This window comes from Symphalangus syndactylus, chromosome 11, assembly GCF_028878055.3.
Source record: "Symphalangus syndactylus isolate Jambi chromosome 11, NHGRI_mSymSyn1-v2.1_pri, whole genome shotgun sequence".
NCBI classification, from domain to species: Eukaryota; Metazoa; Chordata; class Mammalia; order Primates; family Hylobatidae; genus Symphalangus; species Symphalangus syndactylus.
Genome location: NC_072433.2, coordinates 107,657,784 through 107,684,423, shown reverse-complemented (window position 1 = coordinate 107,684,423; position 26,640 = coordinate 107,657,784). Strand labels below are relative to the sequence as shown.

General features: G+C 35.9%; 1 protein-coding gene across 1 annotated transcript in view; it reads right to left on the bottom strand.

Moving 5' to 3' along the window:
- Positions 1–26,640, bottom strand: part of PRR16 (proline rich 16) — a 226,502-nt gene that overhangs the window by 118,265 nt on the left and 81,597 nt on the right. The window lies entirely within an intron of this gene.

Genomic DNA, 26,640 nt, shown 5'->3' with positions numbered 1-26,640 from the left:
AATACAATCTATACACAAATAGCTCACTGCTCAAACCTCTTTCCTCACCTCCTGACTTATATATCTAACAGCCTACTTGTATGTCTACATTGGGAATGGAACAGGCAACTCAAACTTAATACGTACAAAATAAAATGTCTGATTTTCATTTCTACAATTTTCCCTATCCCAATAAATACTACTTCCTGCAGTTGTTGAAATACAAAAATTAGTTCAATTCTGATTCTTCCTTTACCCTCAAGTGCTAAATCTAATTCATTAGCCAAACTTAGAAACTGTTCACTTAAAATTCAACTAGAATTGAACCACTTCTTACAACCTTGTACTATGGCCAGTTATATATATATGGCCACAAATTCTTTGAGAGTTCTCCCAACAGGAAATGAGGTTTCAATTCCCTGCCATGGAATTTGGGTGGGCTGTCTGACTGCTTTGACCAATACAATATGAGAGACTCCTTTGAGCAATACAGTATGAGAAAAAGAATATGCCAGTTTCTAAATCTAGGTCTTAAGACACTGACAGCTACCACTTTTGGTATTGCGGGATACTTGTTCTTGCAGTCACAAACTGTCATGCAAACAGTTTGGATACCATGCTGGAAAGACTATGTTGGGAGGTCCTGAGACTATATGGATGGAGGGAGAGACTCACCTGAGTCTGACCTTCTAGATGTCCTTGTCAAGACACCAGGCATGTATGTGAAGCTGTCTTGGATCCTATAGACAAGCCATCAGTTGAGTATCTCCAAATGAACTCACTTAGGTCCTCATGAAGCAGAATTGCCCAGCTGAGAGACCAGCCCATGTCCTTCACCCATTAACATGTGATACATAATACAACAATTGTCATTATAAGCCACCAAGTTTTGGAGTAATCTTTTCCAAAGTGATAGATAACCAGATCATACTCCTCCAAGGTACCTGCATCCCTCTCTTAGATAACTTAAAGCCTTCTAACTAATCTCTGATCTCCTTCATTCTAACCTTGATCTTTCCATTCTCTTCACAAATCATCCAGAGTAACCATTTAAAAATATATTACTCTTTTGATCAAAAACTTCCAGGGGATTCCTGTCTCACTAAGGTTAATAGCCAGGTCTTCACAACAGCTTTGATAGCCCTACATGATCTGAACCTCCTCTAATGTTCTGAACTTATATCTTACCATTATTTCTTGTACTCACTCCACTTCAGAAATACTGGCTTCACTGAAGTTCCTGGAACTTCAGTTCCCAGAACTTCCCACTGCACACTCCCACTGCATTCACAATTGAACTTCTATTTACTATTACCTCTGTGCAGAAGACTTCCCCTCATCACCCACATTGCTCACTGATAAACACACTGCATATGTGCGAAAACTAAAGCAATGCACAAGCCTTAACCTTTGCATATCAAGGACCTCTCTCCAGAGTATCAAACTGTATGCTCTCTTTGTATATTAGTTTTATAAGTTTTTAGAGGAATAAAATTCACAAGCTTATAAAAGCACACATTTTTAAAACATGACTTAATACTTCCCTCCATCCTCTGCTCAAATGCCATCTTCTAAGAGAAGACTTCAATGACCACTGTACATAAAATAACATCGCAATAACCCCATTCCAGCTTGGCCTAACATCTTACATTATTCATTTTCTTTCCTGAACCATAAACATTGTCATCTATAACACCTATTCACTTGTTTATTTCCTGTCTCATACTTTTTTGTATAATTTTATTGTATTCATATTCTTCTTTGTGAAACTATATATATTTAAACCTTAGTTGTTTTTAAATTTACAAAAAGTCTATCATGTTTATAATCTTTGGGAATCCATTTTTCATATAAGAATTCATTATTAAGATTTATCCATACATTTCATGTTTTTATACTTTGTTCATTTTGCCTGTGGTATTATTTTGTGAATATACATCAAAGTACTTATGCACTATTGTCTTATTGGGATTGACATGGTTTTCAGATTTGCCATTATGAGTAGAGCTACAATAAATATTATTGTATATGTCTTCTACTGTACTATGTATGAGAATTTTACTTGGCCATACACCTAGCATTATCCTGGGTACTTGCATGTAATGTTTTATCTATTACTCTTCTTGCATTAGGTCATGTTTCCACTGAAAACCATTTAAGCTTCCTAGGTCCCTACATTATACATCTGGCCCAACATATCAACCTATGCAGGGCATTTGGTGGTTGACTTTTCGCCATTTATCCCCACTTTCCTCCATCAAGAGTACCCTACTTTTTTCTTGATAAATTCCCTTCATTCTAATTTTCAGCCATTTAGGATGGTGCCAGATCTAGGAATACAACTGAGTGGCAGGGCCATTCAATGCACCCTATCCTCTCTATCCACAGGTATCACTGGTTCAGGGACAGCTAGGTAAGCCATTTACAGATCTTTGCTGCAGCTTTTAGGAGGAAGGGTTTTATTTATCTTCTATGTAATTTTTCAACAACATGCTCTCATCTCTTCATTAGGTAGTGAAAGATATCAGGCTCATAATCTGGGAATGAAGCAAATCCTGGGGACATGGTGTCAAGAAACAATAACAGAGAAACCAGGTCCTGGTCACATCTGGAGGATTACTATGGTCCAAATAAGCCAAATCTAAATTGAATTCTATCCTTGGAATTGCAAGCTTTTATGATCTAACAATCCCCGTTTGCTTTTTCTTTAAGCAGAGTTTATGTTACTTGCTTCATTTTATCCCTAATTTTATCTCAATTATTTTCCGTATATTAACCCTTTACCCAGATGTTCCCAGCCAGGTCCCTTGTTTTCAAACACTTAACTGGCATATATTATTTTCTACCTCTGACTGGCAAATTGTCACCCACTCTTCAAATCCCAGCTTTATTCTCATGCCTTTTATGAACCCTGCTTTGATCACTCTGGAACATGACAGGACACCGTGGCATTTTTCTGCTCCTTCTTTGTGGGGTGATATTTTGTTCTTATCATCTCTTTTAGAGTCTTCCGTTTAATGGACATCCTCTCACATGTTTGTCTCTTCATCCAACCTGTAACATTTTTGAGTTCAGGGACCATGAGTTTTTTTTCATTATCTCTTCCAAGACAGTAAATATTTATTAAATAAACACACTGCATCTGTGCGTATTACATGTGGTATCCAAATTCTCACTCCGGTTTGTCCATTTCCAGGATACAGATTCTGTTTTGAGGGGAAAACCCTGTGACCCCATTGCTGCAAAAACTAAAGCAATGCACGTGCCTTAACCTTTGCGTATCAACGACCTCTCTCCAGAGTATCCAAGTGTATTCTCTATTTGTATATCAGTTTTATAAGTTTTTACAGGAATAAAATTCACAAGCTTCTGAAAGCACACATTTTTAAAATATGGCTTAATACTTATAGACGATATAGTTAACAATTGCTAAAAAGTCTGTCATGAGTATACAGCAGAAAAACTTGGCACATCTGACAAAATGTTTAAAGGCGTTTATAAACAAAAAGAAAAATAAATAACTCCTAAAAACAGGATACTGATTAGAGGCATGTATAGAATGTGAGTATCAAACTATGAGTGGAATCTATTGATCTAATGTGACCCTAGGGTAAGAAATAAAAAATTAAGAAGTTGGGGCATAAAAAAGAGGACCTATTCTCAAAGCTTTGTGAGATGGCTGGTGATGCTATTGTGTTTGTTTGTCAGGAAGCAGTGATGACAGCATTCCAAAAATATTTCACTGTCTTTTCTAAATTTAGCTAAATTCACTTCACAAAAATTCTACTCAGATAGTTCTGAAAAGTTAACGAAGTGCAGCAGACAATTAAAGTCTAAATTCTGTTCACCAAAAAAGCATCTGAATCACCTAAAAAAAATTTGTGTTGGTGTATAAGTTATAATTACCAAAGAATGTGTAATTCTCACATTTGTATTACCCTGTTCACTACAAAATTTTAAAATGCTATAGCATATCCGCTATGGTATATAATATAGACAACAAATCAACAAATATTAAACAGTATTTTCTATTTAGAATGGGTTCCCTTGATTAGGTGGTAGAGAAAGCGGTGAGATTGAGGGAAAGGAGATGGTCTTTTATTTTTGCTTTATGTAGAACATTAAAAAGTCATTTTTTCCCAGACAACTTTATTTTGTTTTCTTTCAGGAAAGATCTTTCCCATAAATATCCCATATCCCTGATCATAAACAATGACAGAAATTTCATCTCTTGCTCCATGGGGTAATAATTCCCCACTAGCTGCACAGACTTATTACCTCAGGAGTTTTTAACAGTACAGGTACTTTGGGCCCTATCCCAGCTCTGTCGATCCAGAATCTCCCTGAGTGGGACTGGAGTCCTTTAATTTTCCAAAGCCAGCTTACTAGGGTCATGTATCTGCCTTTGAAATCACTGGTATTACTGCTCACTGCCTCGTCACATCTGTGTCAGTTTTTCTGGGTTCTCCAAACCTCTAAAATGATGATTAATATGCAAAGAAATGATTATATCATCACATAAATCTTGTAATCATTTGTCCAGAAGGTACTACTAATGTGTTAAATGTGTTAACAATCCAAGCAATGCAGTCATATCATATAGAAATGAATCTTGAAACTGCAGCCATATCCAATAGACATGTTAGGCCTGAGTGGGATGGGTGGAAAATGGAGTGGACCTGGGTAAGAGAGGGCCTGATCCAAAGTGATGAATCATGTGTGTATTAGTCTGTTCTCACACTGCTATAAAGAACTAACAGAGACTGGGTAATTTATAAATAAAAGAAGTTTAACTGACTCACAGTTCCACAGGCTGTACAGGAGGCATGGCTGCGGAGGCCTGAGGAAACTTACACTTATGGTGGAAGGGCAAAGGGGAAGCAAGCACATCTTCGCATGGCAGCAGGAGACAGAGAGTGAAGGGGGAAGTACTACACACTTTTAAACAACCAGATCTGATTACAAGTCACTCACTATCATGAGAAGAGCAAGCAGGAAATCTGCCCCCATGATCCAGTCACCTCCCAGCAGGCCCTTCCTCCAACAATGAAGATCACAATTCAACGTGAGATTTGAGTGGGGACACAGAGCCAATCCATATCAATGTGCTGCACAGGGCTGGCCCTCAGAAGATAGGAAGTTGTAATAATGATAACATCCTACCACCATCTGTGTACTCTGACTATTTCATGTGAATATTCTGATCAAAGAGGTCAAATGTGATAGGTAAAGCACAGTGGCAGGAAGGTGAACTTAAGAGCCAAGCCAACGTCCAGTCTCTCCGATAAGTAGTCCTATCAGACGTAGGCAGGTTGTTAGGATCCTGCAGATTGTGCTGCAGAAAAGAGAAACTAGCCCAAAATCCAGTGGCATAGACTGGGCATGCATTTTCCAGTTATGGGCCAAAACTGGTCATTGGATGAATAAAAGAATGTCATTATAGGTTTAAATGGCATATGTGAGATGTTGGACATAGGACAATGGATTTATTCCTCTACACCAATTTATAAGGTATGATAAGTATGAAAGCATAGCACAAAATGATTTGAGAAGCAAGAAGGGCCCAAGACAAACTGCTGAAAAACTGTTAGTTTGAAACTGTGCAGGAACTGAGTATGCCTTAGGAACAGGAAAAAAAAATTAACAGAATTTCATGAGACATATAAGAAAACCACATTTTTATCAATTTAAAAGTAATATATAAAAGATCAGAGTGAAATCTAAAAACAGAATAATGCTGGCTAAGTTAAGGAAAGAGTTCTTTCCTGACTGAATTCATAGAGAATTGCTTCAAGAATATTTATGGAAAGCTATTCACGAAATCATTAACAGTCATTGAAAGAGTGACAGGCATGGACATTGAGAGAAAAGAATCTTACTGTAAAGTACATACCCTTTCACAACATTTAAATTTTATAGCGTGTACAGCTATTCAAAAATTAATCACTTTTAAAACAAGAAGTGTTTCAGTTTCTCCCTCTTATTTTTTTATACATAGATAAATTGATATTCTGAAATCAGTGATCTAAAATACTTCCATCAGCCAATAGCACCTCAGCAAACAACACAGTACTAAAGAGTTGTGGGACCAATAAATTCTAGACTTTTGGTAAAAACGAACACCAAAATAATATATGTAAAGCTCAACAAGATTCAAAAGTATATGGCAGTCATGTTATTAGTTTGGTAACATTCACTAGAATGGGCAGGAAGAGTCACACAACCTGGTCAACTGTCTTAGTTTATTTTCTGCTGCTGTAACAGAAAACCACAGACTGGGTTCTTCATAAAGGAAAGAGATGTATTTGGCTCACAGTTCTGGAGGCAAGGAAGTCCAAGATTCAGAGTCCACATCTAGTGAGGGCCTTGAGGAAGGGATCACACAGAGACAAGGGTGAGAGAGAGTGACAGCACACTGAACAGACAGAAAAAATGGGGCTGGGTTCCTTTTTATCAGGAACTCACTATGGAAATAACAGCATTAATCTATTCATGAGAAAGGAGCCCTCAAGCCCTAATGACCTTGTGAAGGCCCTGTCTCTAACTTAATACTGCTCCAATGGCAATTAAATTTCAACATAAGTTCTGGAAAGGACATTCAAACCATAGCATCAACCATGCCATAGTTATATATTTAACATAGAATATGTTGTGATCTGTGTGGCAATAAGCTAAATCAAACTATCAAAATTCAGGGGAAAAATTATTTGAAATAAATTCAGATGTCAAATACTGTGACAGAAGGAACGCATGATGCAAATGTAAAGTTAATTGCAATTATAGTAAGCCCAATACTCAAAACGATAAAATAGAATGATATTTCAGTGGTATTCATTTTGAAGAAGATAATTACTAAGGCTTTAATGCACTTTAGAATTAACAAAGCTATTTCACAGGAAAATCTCTTCTTACATCCTATAAGTCTTTTAGTAGCATGTATTATTTATTTTTATTTTATATGTGAGAGTAGAGATTTGCCAGAGATCTTGCAACCAGTGTTAGAGATAGGAGTTAAATTCAGGATTTATTTCAATTATGTATGATTTTTCCAGGTCACATTCTGATGAATTAGAAATTCAATCAAACATGGCAGAACCAGTTCTTTTTGAAAATTCTAGTGCTGCATGTCTTCTGCACATTTAGGCAAGGTTAATCAGATTAATCTGAATAGGCTAGTTTCTACAGACGTAGAGACTAAAAATTTCATCTCATCTCAATGACATGTATAACTACACCAACTTACCCCTTTATATATCTAGGTTATTCCTGGCCTCAATGTTTTTTAATTCTTTTTTATGCAGTTAACTGATAATATATCACACATAAAGAAATTGAAAAGTTCGTCTAGGATTTTAGCACAAGTATCAAACACATGCATATAAGTGGATCATCAGAATCCTAGCTCCCCACGAACTGTTACAATCTATTATGCCGCTGCATACATTGAATTGTGAATTACTAACACAAGCCACTGAAATATTTTATGTTAATCTGTACTCTAGGGTACTATAGTCCAAAAACAACCAAAATAAAAAATGACCAAATTATCAAATGAAGCCTGCATATTTTACTCTGGTGTCATAATTCGGAATTCAAGATGTCCTATTCATATAAAGCAGGTAATAAAATTCCTTACAAAATTGGATCTATAAGGACAATGGAAAGACATTGAATACTTAGTATTACTGGTTAAAAGGATTTAGAAAAAGGTTTCAAAGACAACTACAATGACCTATTTATTTCCCAGGAATATATGATTAATTTTTCCTTAAAATAAATAGTTATACAAAACCATATTTGAAGTCACATATGGAATTAGCAGTAGCATCTACTGACAAGAGGTATATTTTGTTTGAAAATTTTATGTATAAAACATGAAAGTAGAGGGCTGATCCTATTTACAATTCGTCCCAATGTTCTTTATCTTTCCACAGCTACATATTGTTTATACAAAGAAAGAATTTAACTCAGAGTCATTATTCTAACTTGCTTCTTAATACTCTTTCAGCCTTTAAAGGAAGAAAACCTCAGTGCCTTTACACTGCTATGCTGAAAGAGTAGACTACTTTAGACAACAGTTCTTTACATTTTTGATTTCTACACTTACCAACACCCCTCCCCAAAACATGAAAGTGCTTAAGTAATCTTAGGTTTAAAAAAACCCCTGAGAAGGAGGGCAGAGCAAGATGGTGGAATAGAATCCTATACCATGTGTCCCCACTGCAAGAACACAAAATTTTAACAACTGTATGTACACAGAAAAGCACCATCACAAGAACTAAAAATGAGGTGAGGAATCACAGTACCTCTATTTTTTTTTTTTTTTTTGAGACGGAGTCTCGCTCTGTTGCCCAGGCTGGAGTGCAGTGGCGCAAACTCGGCTCACTGCAAGGTCCACCTCCCCAGTTCAAGCCATTCTCCTGCCTCAGCCTCCCGAGTAGTTGGGACTACAGGCGCCTGCCACCACGCCTGGCTGATTTTTTGTATTTTTAGTAGAGACAGGGTTTCACCGTGTTAGCCAGGATGGTCTTGATCTCCTGACCTCGTGATCCGCCCAACTCAGCCTCCCAGAGGGCTGAGATTACAGGCGTGAGCCACCATTTCCAGCCAGTACCTGGTTTTAACTTCATGTCACTGAAATTAGCACTGAGGAGGCTTGAATCACTGATACCACCTTTCCACCCCCCAATAGTGGCTGTGCAGTGCAGAAAGTCTGTGTACTTGGGGAAGAGAGAGCACAGTGACTGGGGAACTTTCCATTGAAGTCAGTGCAGCCTTGTTATAGTGGAGAGCAAAGACATGCTTGCCTCAGCCAGTGCCCTTGCATGTAGGGAGCATTTGGACGAAACCTAGCTAGAGGGGATATGCTCATCCCAGTGGTTGGAAGGTCGGAGTTTTACGGGAAGCCTCGCCACTACAGGCCAGAGTGTCCTGGGATACTAGGTAAACTTGAAAGGCAGTCTAGGACACAAAGACTGGATTTCTTAGGCAAATTCTAGCGTTGGCGTGGGCTCAGAGGCAGGGAACTAGGGTGGCATATGACTTAAGGAGACACCAGCCAGGAGGAGTTTTGGGAATGCCTGTACTACTCCTCTCCCAACCGAAGGCGTTGCAGCTCACAGCAACAAAAGTGACCCATTGCTTCTGCTTAAGAGGAGAGCAAAAAGTAAAGAGGACACTGTCTTCCATCTTGGATAGCAGCTCAGCCACAGTAGGACAGGCCACTACATGGAGTCGTAGGGCTCCTATTCCATGCCCTAGCTCCTGGATGAGATTTCCAGACACACTCTGGGCCAAAAGGGACTCACTGTCCTGAAGAGAAGAGGACAGTCCTGGCAGGATTCATCACTGGCTGACCGAAGAGCCCTTAAACCTTGAATAACCAGCAGTAATACCCATTTAGTATGCCATGTGCTTTGGGCTCTGAGACATGCCAACTTCGGGGATGAACCAGCACATTCCCAGCTATGGTGGCTATGGTGAAATAGTTCCTCTGTTTGAGAAAAGCAGAAGGAAAAGGAGACATTGTCTTACACCAGATAGACAGATAAATATCGGATCGATACCAGCTCAGCAACAGTGGGGTAGAGCAACAGGCAGGCATTTCGATCTCCAAGTCCAAGCCTAGGCTCTTGGACAGCATTACTGGACTTGTCCAGGGCGGAGGTCATACTGGCCCATGGTGAGTCTTAAACATGGCAGCATTCACCACAAGCTGAATGAAGATCCCTTAGGCTTTAAATGAACATTAGCCTGTGGCCTGGAAGAACCCTCCATGGGCTGTTGGTGGTGGTGGCCACAGGGAGAAGCTCCTCTGCCTTTAAAAAGGGAAGAGGAGAGCAGGAAAGATCTTTGTATTGTGGTTTATGCCAGCTTAGCTTTAGTAAAACAGAACATCAGGCTAATTTCTAAGGTTTTTGATCCCTGACTCCCAGAGAGCATCTCTAGACCCTCCTAGTACCTGGGGGAACTGGTCATCTTGAAGGGAAGTCCACAAATGTCACTGGCGTTGCCACTTGCTGATTGTAGATCCTTAGGGCCTTGAGTGAACATAAGTAGTAGCAGGTAGTGGTTACAGCAGGCCTTGGTGAGACCCAGTGCTGTTCTGGCTTCAGATCTGACTCAGCGTAAGAAAAGAAAACTTTACCATAGAATAGTATCTGGCAAAAATATCCCTCAAGCATGAAGAAGAAATAAAGACGTTCCCAGACAAACGAAAGATGAGAGATTTCATCAACAATAGACCTGTCCTATGAGAAATGATAAAGGGAATTCTTCAATCTAAAAGAAAGGGATGTTAATAGCAATAGAAAATCATTTGAAGTTACAAAACTCACTGGTAATAGTAAGCATTCAGAAAAACACAGAATATTATAACACTGTAATTGGAATATACAAACTACTCTTAAATAGAAAGACTAATGAACTAATAAAAAATAATAACTACAAAAACGTTTCAAGACATAGACAATACAATAAGACATAAAAAAAAGTTAAAAAGCAGATGAACAGAGTTAAGGTGTAGATTTGTTATTAGTTTTAATTCCATGTTTTTGTCTGTTTATGCCGTCAGTGAAAAGTTGTCATGAGTTTAAAATAATGAGTTATAAGATAGTATTTGCAAGACTCACAGTAACCTCAAATCAAAAAACATGCAATGGATACACAAAAAAATAAAAAGTTAGAAATTAAAACATACCACCAGAGAAAATCACTTTCATTAAAGAGAAGTCAGGAAGGAAGAAAAGAAGGAAGAGAAGACTATAAAACAATCAGAACACAAATAACAAAATGTCAGGAGAAAGTCCCTACTCATCATAACAACATTGAATGTAAATGGACTAAACTTTCCAACAAAAAAACAGAGTGACTGAATGTATATAAAAAAAAGTCACAGTAATCTGTTGCCTACAAGATATACACTTCTCCTATAAAAATACACACAGACTGAAAATAAAGGGATGATAAAAAGATGTTCTATGACAATGGAAACCAAAAAAGGCCAGGAGTGGTTATACTTATATCAGAAAAAATAGATTTCAAGACAAAAATATTTAAGAAGACAAAGGAGGCCATTATACAATGATAAAGGGATTGATCCAGCAACAGAATACAATAATTATAAATATATATCCACCCAACACTGGAACACACAGATGAATAAAACAACTATGATTAGAGCTAAAGAGAGAGATAGACTCCAAAACAATAATACACGGAGACTTCAACATCCCACTTTCAAGACTGAACAGATCTCCCAGATAGAAACTCATCAAAGAAACATCTGACTTAATCTGCACTCTAGAAAAAAACAATAAACCTAATATATTGTATTAGTCTGTTCTCACGATGCTGATAAAGACAGATCTGAGACTAGGAAGAAAAAGAGGTTTAATAGGCTTACAGTTCCACTTGGCTAGGGAGGCCTCACAATCATGGTGGAAGGGTAAAGACACTTCTTACATGGCAGTGGCAAGAGAGAGAATGAGGGCAAAGAGAAACAGGTTTCTCCTATCAAATCATCAGATCTCATGAGACTTATTCAATACCATGAGAACAGTAGGGGAGAAACCACCCCATGATTCAATTATCTCCCCCTGGGTCCCTCCTACAACACCTGGGAATTATGGGAGTAGAAGTCAAGATGAAATCTGGGTTGAGACACAGAGCCAAACCATATCATAGATATTTACATAACATTTTATCCAAACGCTACAGAATACACATTCTTTTCTTCAGCATATGGGTCATTCTCAAGAATAGACCATATGTTAGGGAACAAAACAAGTTCTTAAAATATTCAAAAAATTGAAATAACATTGAGAATCTTCTCTGACCACAACGAAATGAGACTAGAAATCATTAACAAAAGTAATGTTGGCAACAATACAAAGACATAGAAATTAAACAATACACTCATGAATGACCAGTGAGTAAATAAAGAAATTAAGAAGAAAATTGAAAACCTTATCGAAACAAATGATAATGGAAACACAACATTCCAAAACTTATGGGATACAGTGAAAGCATTCCTAAGATAAAAATTTATAGCTATAAGGTCTACATCAAAAAAGAAGAAAAACTTCAAATAAACAACCTAATGATGCATCTTAAACAACTAAAAATGAAAGCACAAACTGAACTCAAAATTAGTAGAGAAAAAGTAATAATGAAGATCAGAGTATAAATAAATAAAATTAAAACAAATGAAAACAAAAAAATCAACAAAGCAAAAAGTTTGTTTTTTGAAAAGATAAAATTTACAAACCTTTAGCCAGACTAACCAAGAATGAAGACAGAAGACACAAACAGAATCAAAAATAAAAAAGGAGGCATTGCAACTGATACTTCAGAAAATCAAAGGATCATTAGTGGCTACTATGTATGCCAATACACTGGAAAATCTAGAGAAAATGGATAAATTCCTAGACACATACAACCTACCAAGATTGAACCAGTAAGAAATCCATAACCTGAACAGACCAATAACAAGTAATGAGATCAAAGCCATAATAAAAAGTCTCCCAGTAAAGAAAAGTGTGGGACCCAGTAGCTTCATTGCTGAATTCTGCCAAACATTTAAAGAACTGTTACCAGTCCTACTTGAACTATTCTGAAAAATATAAAAGAGAATACTTACAATCTCATTCTATGAGGTTGGTATCACCCTGATACCAAAACCAGAAAAAGACACAACAAATTTAAAACTACTGGCCAATATATCTGATGAATATTGATGTGAAAATCCTCAACAAAATACTAGCAAACCAAATTCAACAATACATTAAAAACATGAATTATCATGACCAAGTGTGACTTACTCCAGGGACACAAAGATGGTTCAACGTGTGCAAATCAATCAGTGTGAGACATCATATCAACAGAATGAAGTACAAAAAAAAAAAAAATGATCATTTCAATTGATGCTGAAAAAAGCATTTTATAAAATTTAACATTCCTTCATGATAAAAACCCTTCAGAAACTGGGTATAGAGGTAATATATCTCAACGTAATAAAAGCTACATATGGGAGACCCACAGCTAGTATCACACTGAATAAAGAAAAAACTGAAAGCCTTTCCTCTAAGACCTGGAGCATGACAAAGATGCACACATTCACCACCATTATTCAACATAACAATGGAAGTCCTAGCTAAAAAAATCGGACAAGAGAAAGAAATAAAGGGCATCCAAAGTGGAATGAAAGATGTCAAATTATCCATGTTTGTAGATTATATGATTTTATATTTAGAAAAACCTAAAGACTCCACAAGAAAAATATTAGAACTGATCAACAAATTCACTAAAGTTATAAGATACAAAATCAACATGTAAAAATCAGCATTTCTATATGCCAATACCAAACATCTGAAAAATAAATAAAAAATTATCTATTTTACAATACCCATACATAAAATTAAATTTCACCTAAGACGTGAAATACCTCTACAAGGAAAACTATAAAATACTGATGAAAGAAATTGAACAGAACACAAAATGCTGGAAAGATATTCCATGGTCACGCATTGGAAGAAACAATATTGTTAAAATGTTCATACTACCCAAAGTAATCTACAGTTCAGTGCCAATTCCTATCAGAATACTAATGACATTCTTCACAGATACAGAAATATAATAATAATTCTAAAATTTATATTGAACCACAAAAGACCCAGAACAGCTAAAGCTACCCTGATCAAAAACAATTCCCAAAAACATTACCTTATTTCTGATTATACTACAGAGTTATAGTGACCAAAACAGTATGGTACTAACATAAAAACAGGCACATATAGCAAAGAAACAGAATAGAGACCCCAGAAACAAATCCACACATCTAGAGTGAACTCATTTTCAACAAAGGTACCAAGGACATACACTAGGTAAAACAGTATCTTTAATAAATCTTCAATAAGTGGTGCTGAGAAAACTGGGTATCTATATGCTGAATGAATTAAACTGGACCATTACCTCTCATCACATACAAAAATCCAATAAAAATGGATTAAAAGACAAATCTAAGACTTCAAACTATGAAACTACACAAAAAAATATTCGGGTAACTCTCCTGGACATTGGCTTGGGCAAAAATTTCTTGACTAATATCCCACAAGCATAGACAACCAAAGAAAAAAGAAACAAACGGGATCACATCAAGTTAAAAAGAAACAACCACTGCACTGCAAAAGAAACAATCAATAAAGTGAGGAGACAACCCATAGAATGGGAGAAAATATTTGCAAACTACCCATCTAACAAATAATTGATAACCAGAAGATAAAACGAGCTCAAACAACTCTACAGGAAAAATAATAATAATCCAATTAAAAATGGGCAAAATATTTAAATAGGTATTTCTCAAAAGAAGCCATATCAATGCCAAACAGGCATATGAAAAGGTGTTCAACATCACTGATCATCAGAGAAATGCAAATCAAAATTACAGTGGAATATAATCTCTCTCTAGTTGAAATGGTTTTATCCAAAGGCAAGCAATAACAATTGCTGGAAAGGATGTGGAGATAAGGCAACCCTGGTACGCTGTTGGTGGGAATGTAAATTAGTACGACCACCATGGAGAACAGCTACCATGTGATCCAGCAATCCCACTCTAAGTATACACCAAGAGATAGGAAATCAGCATATCAAAGAGATACCTGCACTCCTATATTTGTTGCATCACTGTTCACAATAGCCAAGACTTGGAAGCAACCTAAGAATCCATCAATAAATGAATGGATAAAGAAAAGGTGGTACTTATACACAATGGAGTACTATTTAACCACAAAAAATAATGACATCTTGTATTTTCTACAACATGGATGGAGCTGCAAGTCATTTTGCTAAATGAAATAAGCCAGGCACAGAAAGACAAATATCACATGTTCTAACCTGTAGTAACTGAAAATCAAAACATGATGAGTTCGTCATGGAGATAGAGTGTAGAAGGATGGTTACCAGAGGCTGAAAAGGGAAGTTGGGGAAGAGTAATGGGTAGGTGTGGATGGTTAATTGGTACAAAAAATAATTAGAAAAATGAATAAGACCTAGTATTTGACAGCACAACAGGGTGACGATAGTCAAAATAATTTAAAATTGCACATTTAAAAGAACTAAAAGAGTATAATCGGATTATTTATAAAACAAAGGATAAATGCTTTAGGAGATGGATACCCCATTTTCCATGATGGGATTATTATGCATTGCATGACTGTATCAAAATATCTAATGTACCCCATAAATATATACACCTACTATGTACCCACAAAAAAATTAAAAACCCTGAAGATGGTAATATGCCTAATTTCTAACAAGAACCTATACTTCGTGCTATTAAATCTAAACCTTAACCCAACACCTTATGTCCTCCCCCTCTCCAAATTTGAAATATTTTCTAAATATTATGAGGTTCTAAGTAGCATGAGTTCCAAAATGACTTTTCAGAAGTATCTACATTAAAGCATGTTATTTCAAGAGATGCTAAATAATTTCAAATTGTCAATAATCTAATTATCAGATATGGTTCATATTTCTTTTTCTAAGTATTTAATGGATTGAAATGTAATGATATATTAAAATCCATAGTTAAGAATAAAAACAGACCATAGGAAATGCAACTATATGTAATCAAACCCTTTGTTTTGCATGAGAAAGTGAACAACCAGAACTACCAAAGAGTTGCCCAAAGTCACAAAAATAGCTAATGACAGGGTGAATTATTTGAACCCAGATCTTCTGAAATCCAGTGCATACATTTTTTCATCACATCAGTGCAAGTTTAATTAGTTGTATTAGTAATGATCATTTGAAGCAATTTGCAAAAAGAACACAGATACAATGGAATCAAATATCATGTAAGTAGAATAAAATATAAAGAGGGAGAAAAAAAGTACATATGTATTATATAGATATATGCAAGTATATATTTATATTTAGAGCTATACAAACTCTGAGGAAAACTATATCAAACAAGCAAAAAACTGGACATTACTTACATCTAGAATTTCAATTTTACAATTACTTCCTACTTACTACTGAAAACTTCCTTTTATGAAAAAGATAATATATCAATACCTCGAAAAGACAGATATTTCTTGGTTCTGAGACCTGAAAAATTTTTATAAGTGTTTAAGAAAATTTCCCCCTCTTCATAAACAATGTTTGTCTTCCACAGATTTCAAGAAATTAAGAAATTTTATTGTTGTGTGTCATAGCAATCTTCAGTAAACACCCAGGGTCCAGTGTTACATCTGGTTCTATAAAGGCTATTCTATAATGTAGTAGAAACGAATAGTGGAGAATCTTCTAAAATAAACATACCCTAGATGACTTTTTTTTTTTTTTTTTTTCACGTAGCAGTTGGGTCTACTGGTTATTTATGGGAACTCTCAGACTATTCAGAGCTGAAAAGAAAGCTGTTTAATACTGTTTGGGGAAAGGACCAGGCAAGTAAGCAAGGATTCCACATATGATTTTGTAGGTTCAGCCCTGAAGAGAGCTGGTTGAGGATTAGCGAGGGCAGAAAACCAGCCAGTTCTCCAGTTTCCAAGAGGTGCAATAGGCTAGTCAACCCAGAGGAAGAGGGTTTTTATAATTTATCTGCTCAGAGGCAGTTTCTTTTTACCTGAATTGAATAAAAACATACAAGCTGTGCCAGCAACACTCTTACATGCAAATGGCAAAGATGAAACTGTCAAGAAAATGAAAGATAGAGCCTTGGTCTCCTTTAATTGATGGTAGTATAAATGAGTATCTACAGGCTATACCAGTATTATTCTCAGGAAATAGCTTTGCATCTGTTTAATTCTTAAAGCAAATCAAGTCAGTCCCAGAGATGGAAAGCAGAGAAATAATGGCCTTGAGCTGAAGGACTGTGATCACAGAAATTATCAACATAAAAGTCGACATGGGCTCCTGGTTAGTATGAGCAAGACTGTACCCCAAAAAGCCAAGTGGATAAATTAAATTACAGATTATACACACCTCCAGATAGTCAATGGTTTTGAAAATTGCTTAATGTTTTCATCTGGACAGCATGGTACAAAAAAAAAAACAATGACATTGACCCTGGTAGAAATGGCACTAAAAACTCTTACTGGTAATTGGAGAATAGGTGAGCTGTTTACTGAAGTTTCTTTTGGACTTCAAAACATGCTTTCTGTATGTTTTGGAGTAGAAAAAAAAAAAGGAGAGTTGAGACAGTTCTACTGTATGCCATTTAAATTGCAAATTTTCCATTTCAGCATTCTCTGAATCTCACTACGGTACAGGTGAAAAGTTTGAGGTTTATATTCAAAGAATATGACTTAGCTGACATACAATTTCTGTCCATGGAAACAAAGTCTTTTTAAATCAATTTTTCAAGATGGAAACACAAAGGTGACAATGGTTAGGATTGTCTTTCATCAACTAAAACGAAAACCTTACTGTGCCTTATGGGAAAATTTTTTTTTTGAGAAATTCAAACATAAAAAAAAATTTTAAAAAACTTCCTAGGTTATATAGAAGAGTGTGTCTACAATTTGGAAAAACCAGGAACTTACCCATTTTATAGATAGGCCTTATTGTGGACTAAATGTTTGTGTCATGCCAAAATTCGTATGTTGAAGCCCTAACCCCAAAGTGATAGCATTTGGAAGTGGGATCTTTGGGAAGTAATTAGGTTTAGATGAAGTCATGTGATAAGGCCCCTTCCTTCCATGATGGGATGAGTGTTCTTGAAGAAGAGAGATCAGATCTCTCTCTCTCTCTCTCTCTCCCCCACACACACCCCAGCCCACCACCATGTGAAAATACAGCAAGAAGACTTTCCTCTGTAAGCCAGGAAGCAGATTCTCACTCAGAACCAAACTGGCCAGCACCTTGACTTGGAACTTTCTTGCTCCAGAGCAGAGAAATAAATTCACATTGCTTAAGCCACACGGTTTATATTATTTTGTCGTGGCAGCCTAAGCTGACAGGTCCAAAACAATGTTATTCAAAACTGACTTATTTTTAACAGTGCTCCATTCTTTTCAAATAAATCTTATATGACACCTCTGGGATGAAAGAGCTTGTTAGAATATGAAAAATTTGGAGTAGAGAAAATGTTCTGAATGAGAAAATCGACTCTGCCTTCCCATGAATAAGAATATAGCCTTGTGAATGCAGAATTTGCTCAGTAAATTAATCAATAAATAAACACTAGATATTTAAAAGTTTCCCTTCAAAGAATGTATAGAGATTATTAACATAAATCCTCTCAAATTGGTAATATAAACTTGCATAATAAAGGAGCAGTGACCTAGCAAGCATTTGGCTTCATCCTCAATGCTAGTACCATGCTCCCTAAATGGAGAGTATCTCTCTCATGCCTTCCCCTTACTGGAACATGCAGACAAAGAAAGATATGCTGTAGCTGCTTCTGCTGTGTTTAGGTATCTTTCTTGTGTTCAAGAAAATTCTTAAGAAATTATAAGAGGTGTTTTTGGTATGTTCCTTCCTTCAAATCCCAACCTAACTTGCAATGCTTCAGATTATTGTCCTATTAAACTGGAGACAGTAGAGCTACTCTGACTAATGTGAGCTGGGAAGGCTGGAATCTAGGCTGTTGTGAGACTTACATGAAATACTATATGCAAAATAACTAACATGAGATCTAAAACATAGTCCTCAGTCACAAATGCTAGTTCTCTTATTTACATCTGACCAGTCTTGTCCCCATTGAGGCAATAGAATTGCCTCTCAGATTGAATCGAAGTTGCAATTTCAATTTTATTACTACCTTTACTTCCTATCCCTGAATTCCTGTATTACTATTCCATTGCCTCATACCTTCATTAAATATTAACAAAATAATCCCTAAAGTCCTTTAATACCTAGTTTTGTTTAAACAATGTTTGCCCATTCTACAGTTACATAACTTAATTTTTAAAATATTAGTTTAGTATTTTAAATCCTCTGTTAAACGTGTTCATGATTTCTGCCCACCATTTCAGATGGTAATCTTGTAAATGATCTTGTAAATGTGACAAGGAAATAAATACTATATATTTATGGACACCCCCGTAAAAGAAAGCACCGAGTATATTGCCAAATATCCTCCCAAGGTGAGTTTGCAAGGAGAACCTACAAAATCTTAGATGGCAGTCCTGCCTACACATCTGGTTCTTTCCACACAAGCATTAAACAAACTTGATTTTAAAAATTTGATTCTAAATTTCAATATGTCTACTATTCTTTCTTGATTGTGTATTATCTGTGAATTTAGTTAGTATTCATTCTACGGATTTAACTAATTTTAAAAAATGTTGAAAAGGGACAAAACAAAACAGAATTTACTGCAGCATGATTAGAGAAGGTGTTGGCAGTTAGACTTCAGTAGAAATTTAAGTTAGACTTAAGTAGAATTCCTACTGTATGACTTGCTAGAAAACTTCCTATATCCAATCTCATTCAATGACTACTATTAGTTGATATAATCTGAGTATGTTTTCTTCCATTGGTAATTATATACCAAGTTGTAAGGTCGTTGAGGTTATTATTTCAAGCATGATAATTTATTGTGGTGTAGAGAACTAGAAAAAATTCAACACACAATCAGAATTGCGGAACGAAAGACAGTTATTATGTCTGTATGTGTTAGTAACATGTTACATATTGCTTTGAAACATCAGATTACCAACTTTTGAAAATGATGTACTCGTTGCTGTGACTTTGGCTTTAAAATCTCTCTGCAAGAATGTGAAGAAAAAAAGATTATAATGATCTAATGATCTTACAAATACCTTGTGAAGACAATGGAGTATATTTACCTTGAAAATAAAGATATTCAGATTGAAAATTATTTTTTAAACAAGAGAAAGTATTTCCACAACAAAATCAAGAAGCTGCCAGAATTCAGGCCTGCATGCATCATTATTTGGAAAGATTATGTGTTTGATAAACTGTGAACAATAATCCAAAACAACCCTTCTTCCTGGGTTTGAGGAGAGTCCTTCCTATGTAACAAAGACATCATGAGACCCTTTGTAAAATGCCTCACTAATATCAAGTTATAGCACAGAGTAGTCCTTAATTTATTTTTTAGTAGTCCTACCAAACATTAAATGAATGTGATGAGATTAGTTCTTAGGGAATCTACAATATACTCTGGTCATCACTGCTTTTTTTTTATATCCTCAAACCATGGTTTAATAAATCCATGTAGAATTCTGCAAGAATACTAACTTTTATATACCTTTCATTATATTTTATTTTTCACTAAAGGGAAGAAAATGATTTAAAGGGAAGTAGTCTGAGTTCAGAGTTATGTGGTCTATTCTCTGAGCTATGTCATTCAGAGGGTTGAAAATATTTAGTCAAGATCATATAACTGGTTACTTGCAGAGGTAAGCTCAGATCTCAGGTCTCCCCATTTGAATTCTAATCTTTCTTTCACTATCAACATGCAGGGAATGACTTTCAAAATCAACAGGAAATGTGTGCCAAATAACTTCAGGTATGACACACTATTGAAACAAAAACGACAGTCATGATGTTCTCAAAGTTTCATCAGCAAAATTTTCATTACCGTAAGATTCAATTTGTATAAGCTTAGAAAATTGCAGGAAAAAGTGCATGTGGTTCATTTCCACAAGGATGCTCCACAACTAAAAAATATGGTTTAGTTTATATATGAAAAATACTAGCTTTTGATTGACAAGAATGTTCTAAAACTGTTCTTGGCTAAAAACAAACAACTACATCAGTTTCTTCAGAACAAGCTAGAAATAATCTATATACAATCAGAAAATATATTCTTATTTGCAAGTTTATCTTAAAATGATATAAATGGGATAAATTCTAAATAGCAAAAATGATAAATATTGTGTTTCAGTAACTGCCTTACAATTTCCAACTGACTTTGCCCAAAATAATATGTACACCTTATTGTTTTGACTCCATTTATAGTTACTCTATTTTATAGGTCATATTTATGATAATCCCAGCAAATGTCAGTAAGAATTAAGCACCTAGTTCCCAGTGCAATCACTGGAGGCAATATAATGAGCCTGAAAAAAGAAATACCTCCCAATGACAACAATATCTTTTTAACCGTGTCAATAAAAAGAGCCATCAGAGGTTTTGAAAAACATAAATTGAATCTTGAATTAGTATAAACTTCAGAGGTTCACGTGGTCTTCTGAAAATGGTTCACTCATTGTATAGCCTGCCACTACTATGAAAGATACATGTCACTTTTATATGTCCTCAAATGTCATAGAGGATTGCGAATTGGGATCTGAGAGGATGTCTAACACTCACTTTTATTTATGGCTCCTTCAGCAAGAAAGTTATTTTCTAGTCCTAAATGAGAAAGTAAGTCCATGAGATACTCTGTATATCCTGAGCTGAATTCTTGGTGAAAATATTCATCCATAAACTCAAATAGTGGCTATTTATTAAGTGTAGAAGACATGACGCTAGCATAGCAAGAGACCGTGTTCTATCAAGTCAGAGAACCTACTAGTATCTTCTCTCTGGTGAGCCAAGCAACCCCTCCAGTGCAACCGAGGTCTTTCTCCACACCCCTGCATTGACATTAGTTCCACATCAACAGCAATTTCTCTTCAGCATGTTCATCATATCCTACATTTATATACATGCACAGGTCTTAACCATTGATCAAAGCAATCATTGGTAGTCGGTAGAAAACACCGCATTTAACACACAGCGATATTTACTAAAGCTTAACTTTAAGTTTGACTTATTTCCAGTATACAGAAAAAACTACCATGCATTCATCATACATTGATTATATGCCAGGCCCCATGCTAAGAGAACAACAACTTGATGAGGCAGTTCTTATTATCCATATTTAATAGATGATGAAGTGGCAAGTGAAATGATATAACTGGCTAACAGTCTCACAACCAGTTAGCGAAAGAGCCAGTATTTTAATTTAAGCTCATCTGACTATAAAAGCCAAATTTTCATTTGTCTTTTAAAAGAAGAAACATGGATGAACCTGGTAGATATTATGCTAACAGAAATAAGCCAGACTCAGGAAGACAAATACAGCATGATCTTATTTATATACAGAATTTTAAAAAGTCGAACTCACAGAAACATACAGTAGAAGATTTCCAAGGATGACAGGGAAATGAAGACATGTTGTTTAAAGGGTGCATAAGTTCTGGAACCCTAATGCACAGCACGGTAACTATAGTTACAGATAATAATGTATTATACAGTTGAAATTTTTTAGAGAGTAGATTTTCCATATTCTCACCACAGACACAAAAAGTTAACTATGTGAAGTTATACATATGTTAATTAGCTTGCATGGATGAATCACTTCACAATGTCTACACGTATCAGAACATCACATTGTATACTTTGAATATATACAATTTTTTGTCAGGTATACTTAGTAAACTTGAGTAAACAAAAAGGAGAAACAGTATTGAGAGCTGGTAAAGAGGAATGAAAATAATGGAAAAATCAGGCATCTGCCAATTTCTGTCCTTCCCTGCTTTAGGCACGCTGAATTTTAAAATTCATGTTAACAATGAGAAAGGAAGCAATGAGGGTTAAGAAAAACACAAAATAATGGTGGAAATGGCTATGTAGAAGGTATTATGCTGAGCACTTACACAAATATTAATTAATCCTCTTAGTGTTGTTTCTATTTACCAATGGAGAAGTCACTCCATAACAGCACCAGGATTCAAATCCAGGCCTGACTCAGAGATGATGCATTTTTCAAACACCCTTTTACTGCGTGCGTTGAAGTCCACTCATTTCTATCGGTTTTAACACAAGAGGCAATGGAAATGTTCTTCCTCTCATCAGAGTAGAATAGGAGTGTAGCTGCTCTCTAAAACTTTATTTCATCTTCAGTTATTCATCACTGAAATCAGGAATGCCCTACACCCTGAGCATGTTAAATTAACATAACCCACACTTTGTCACTTACTCCTTTGGGCTTTTCCATATTTGTTACAGTCAAGTAATTTCTATTCTACTCAATTTTTTTGAAAAACTAAGACAAGCTATTCAAACCCAACATGCAGATCCATTATTTCTCAAAAAATGTTGGGATGTCTTGAACTTCATATTTAGAGTGGTTATTAAGCAGGAATACAGGACTATTTGCTTGAAGATGCTTTTCTAGTAATAATGACAAATAAATGCTATGGGACATCCTGTGCAATATCTCATTTTTCTAGTAACATTTCTATGAATCAGTATTTTCTCTGTGGAGCATATACTTATCTCCTCTTGTCATTTAGTTAATTTTGACCCATTCTCCAATTTCTTCTAGGAAAGTTTTGATCTGATTTTCCCGAGTAGGCCACATCCCCTTAGTCATCCTTTACCATGTTTATGAGAGTTACAACTGAGCATTTCTATGAAGAATTATAAAATTTTAGTACCTCACGATAAAACATAAACCCCAGAAAGTCAGAGACTTGACTACTTTTACTCTGCATTGTATCCCTAGGTGCCTGGCAATGTTTCTGTGGTAGTACATGTTCCATAAGCATCTGCCAAATTAATTAATTTTCAAATTAATCACCTAAAGTCAAGGTAAAACAAATATGTACCCATAAAATATAATAAGCTTAAGAGATTTGAATTTTACTTTAATGGTTAGTGTCCCACCCTATCTACTGTAGCCATGACATGTTTAGCTCCTAAATTATAAGATGTTCTGAAGGAAAGAAAGGAGGCCTGCCTGAGTCCTGCAGACAATGATAAAATAGTGGAAATGTTTACATAAATAGAAAGATCGGTGATAAAGAAGGGTCTTACAACCCAGTCTGAGATTTTAGTTCATGGAACAGACCACAGAGAGCCACTTCCAATTCTTAATAATGGAAGGACACATTGGAATTTGTGTTTTGAAAAGGTTATTCTAACAAGCGTCTCTTTTAAAGAATAAAGGAGCCTGGGCCCTGGGTGTGGTGGCTCACAACGGTACAAGGCAGGAACGCTTGTGCCCAGGAGTTTAAGACCATGGCGATATGCCATCTCTTCAAAAAATAAAAACAAAAAAATTAGCTGGGTAAAGTGACACACACACATACTTCCAGCTACTTGGGAGACTGAGGCAGGAGGATCACTTGAACCCAGGAAGTAGAGGCCGCAGTGAACAGTATTCACCTCACTGCACTACAGCCTGGAGGAGGCTCTCTCAATCAATCAATCAATAAAAGAGAAACATACAAGTTTAGGCAACTTGGAGGTATGAGGAAAACAAGTCAATATGCTCTTTTAGAATGGCAACTTGGCTTTATAATAGGAAACGAAATCAAATGGATATATGAGTGTGCGTGTGTGTGTGTGTGTGTGTGTGCATGCACGAAAAGATAGTAAGAGGGGACAGTTTGTTTTTAGCATGTCTCAATGTTTTCAGCACTCAGGTATCAGTGCGTTTAAACTCAGTTCAATGAATCAAAATCAAATTTGTGGAATCATACTAAAAACAGACAGGATGGCAGTCATGCAGTGGTGTATATCACTGTCTGTTCCCTGATTCCTTAGTCACCTCTTGGCCAATGGCAAGTCAGATGCCTTCACAATGATACATTACAATCAATCCGTGAAAAGAACATGTCAAGCCCTAATTTATTTTCAGCTCTACTGATAAAAGATAGTTCCAGGACAACAAAGGAACAAGCACAAAACTTGAGGGCTAATAGTAACATTTGACCCTTAAAACTGAAGTTACTCTGTCATCCAGAAAGAACACAAGCAGCCTAAAATAACTGAGTTGTTATTTTTCTAGACACATCCCAATTTATCTTTAAAACAACCCTGATTCAACTAAAGTGAAAAAGTTACGTTTAGCCAGTAGTGAAAAGTGTACACTATTTTTCAATATTTTTCTTTTGATTATTGATTGTTCTAAAAATTTGCTTAAAGAACTGTAACTAAAGGCTAGCTGAGCTTTAAGGAGAGACTTATATAAGTGTAGCAATAATGTAAAAAAAAAAAAAGGAATAGAAAACATTGACATATCTACCTCCAAAAAATAATGTCTGCATGTGCTCAGGTAAGCAAGCATTGCTGAGTATCAAGAAAATGAATATATCTACAGTTGGTTACTGAGAAGTAGGTACAGTTTAGGAAACAAAGTAAATGTTTATGTAAATCATGTCTGATCTATCTACAGTATTTGAAAACAGGGCCATACATTTTTGTGTTTTTTTCTAAAATCAAGGTTCTTTACTTGAAAAACACTTCCTACTGTCCTCAGTATCTCTTTAGACTTAGCACTGTCATTACCAGCAAACAGAGGCTGAGGAAACTCATCCTAAATCTTTATCATAGTTTTTCATCATAAAGTTTAGTATTTTTATTCTCATTATCTGGCATTTTTTTCATATTGCTAAAGTAAACTCCTATGAAAACTGAATAACATGTCTCATCTACTGCATGTATGGGTGCATTCTTTTTATAAAAATTGGTAAATTCATTGGGCATTTTAATCAATTTCTGAAGAAATAAGTATATCTTATATCCATATAGACTCAGAGATCTTCACATTCCTTTGAATGTTTACAAGTCTCACAGTATGAAAGGACTTAATACTTGCTGTAGAAACTTTTAAGTACTTTCAAATAAGTAAGTACTTTGCTCACTTCAGTGACTGACATTCTGTTCTTTTAACATCCTGTGGCAGATAACAAAACACAACCTTGTTGTTATCAATTATGTTCTTATAGATAATGCCAAAAGATATAGCTACTAATGTAAAAAAAAAAAAAAATGAAAATGCATCGAAATGAGGATAATTTGCCTTCCAAGGGAAGAAACACATGTAAAAGTAAACAGAGCCTCTAAGTTGAGAGAGACTCAGCCAACCTTCTTAAGTAGGCCATGAGCGGATGGGATTTGGTGAGGTATCCTTGTTTCCTGTCTCACTTGGAAACCAAGATGATATACCAAGAATTTACATATTGCCACCCACCCGTTTTTAAAGTACTTTCTCAGGAACAAAGGATTTAAGACTCTAGGAGTGTTTTGCCAGCCTTGGAAATGGATAATGGTTTGGGCTCTTTAGAATTCATCAAGGCCTGCTTGAGGTAGGAGATAGGCCTCACTTTTTTCCTGGTTCTGAGCATGCTAATTAGAGTAGGATCTGGTCAATGAGGAAGCCAAGTGAAGCCTGGAAATGGTGACAAAAGGAATCTCTAGTTGCCCTAACTGCTCATTAACATGAAGACACTCCCACCTCCCTCCAGCACCATGACAATTTACAAATGCCATGGCAATGCACCATAGCAACATCGTAAAAGTTACCTTTTATAATTCCAGCAACTCCCCATCTCTTTTCTAGAAAGTTCTAAATGACCTTCTCTTAATTTGCATGTAACTAAGAGTGGGTATCAATATAACTAGCCAATAGCCTATATACTGCCACTCTGGAGACACGGCCTACGTGTTAGTGCTGCTATGCAAGGAGAAACACCTCTACTGAACACTTAATAACATTGCTTTCTTTTACCAGTGGGCCACCCTTGAGGTCTTTTCTGGGTGAAGCCAAGAACCCTTCCAGGCTAAGTCCCAGTTTGGGGGCTTGACTGCCCTGCATCACTTCCATTGAGATGACTGAATCTCCACGTTCACTCTCAATTCTCCTAAGAACTGAAAAAAAAATCTCTAGCTGAATCCTTGTTCATCTTCACCCTG